At 63.5% G+C, this 690-nt stretch overlaps 1 long non-coding RNA gene across 4 annotated transcripts in view; it reads right to left on the bottom strand.

Annotated features, from left to right (window-relative positions):
• LOC117283691 overlaps positions 1-224 on the bottom strand; it is an 11,310-nt gene extending 11,086 nt beyond the window's left edge. For all 4 annotated transcript variants that reach the window (XR_004514731.1, XR_004514734.1, XR_004514732.1 and 1 more), the window contains exon 1: positions 172-224. This is a non-coding gene — a long non-coding RNA (uncharacterized LOC117283691). The remainder of the gene's footprint in view (positions 1-171) is intronic.
• Positions 225-690: the final 466 nt, after the last annotated feature.

The raw sequence follows: 690 nt of genomic DNA, 5'->3' as shown, positions 1-690 counted from the left end.
GATCAGACTCTTGTCTTGGCGTCCTTCCTTTCTCTCTGCCCCATCTCCACCCCGCTGCTCTTTCAGGTTTGGGACACTGCTGGACAGTGCTCTGCGTCGCCGGCTCGCCGCCACGCCCGGCCTCACACCTGTAAATTTTAAGGAGTACGTTTTACTGTATGTGAGTTATACCTCAGTGAATCTGACTTCATGCAGTGCACCCGTTCTTCACGCCCTTACGGGAGTCTCGCCCGCCTCTGACCAGCCTGCTCAGGTGGAGGGCTCACGTTGGGGCCCGTGGGCAGACTCGGCGGAAACCCCGGGCGGCTCGGAGCGGCGCGGCGCAGCTGTCCTGTGCCCTTCCCCGGCCTTCGCGGCCAACGTGCAAAGGTCAGCCGAGCCGTGTGACCCGAGACGCCTGCGGTGCCCTCCCCTTTGCGCTGGTCTGGAGGCCGAGAGAGGAGGTCGTCCACGGATCCCTGCAGTCCTAGGCCTTCTCCACTCTGTAGGAAGCTGTCGTTAAAACCTCGACAACGGCCGTGGGAGGAGAATGCTACTCCGACCCCATCTTACAGCCCGGGGGCTGAGGCTCCGGGCAGACAGCGAATCGGGGAAGGGACAGGCGGGTTTAAACCCGTGGGAGCCGAACTCGAAAGCGGGGGCTCCCGGACACCCGGCCCGTGCACCCCACTCCTGCTCACAACCACCGAA

This window comes from Fukomys damarensis, unplaced genomic scaffold (genome assembly GCF_012274545.1).
Source record: "Fukomys damarensis isolate Sample0158 unplaced genomic scaffold, DMR_v1.0_HiC HiC_scaffold_29, whole genome shotgun sequence".
Taxonomy (NCBI): domain Eukaryota; kingdom Metazoa; phylum Chordata; class Mammalia; order Rodentia; family Bathyergidae; genus Fukomys; species Fukomys damarensis.
Note: the sequence above shows the minus strand (reverse complement) of the source record. Positions and strands in the feature narration are given on the sequence as shown.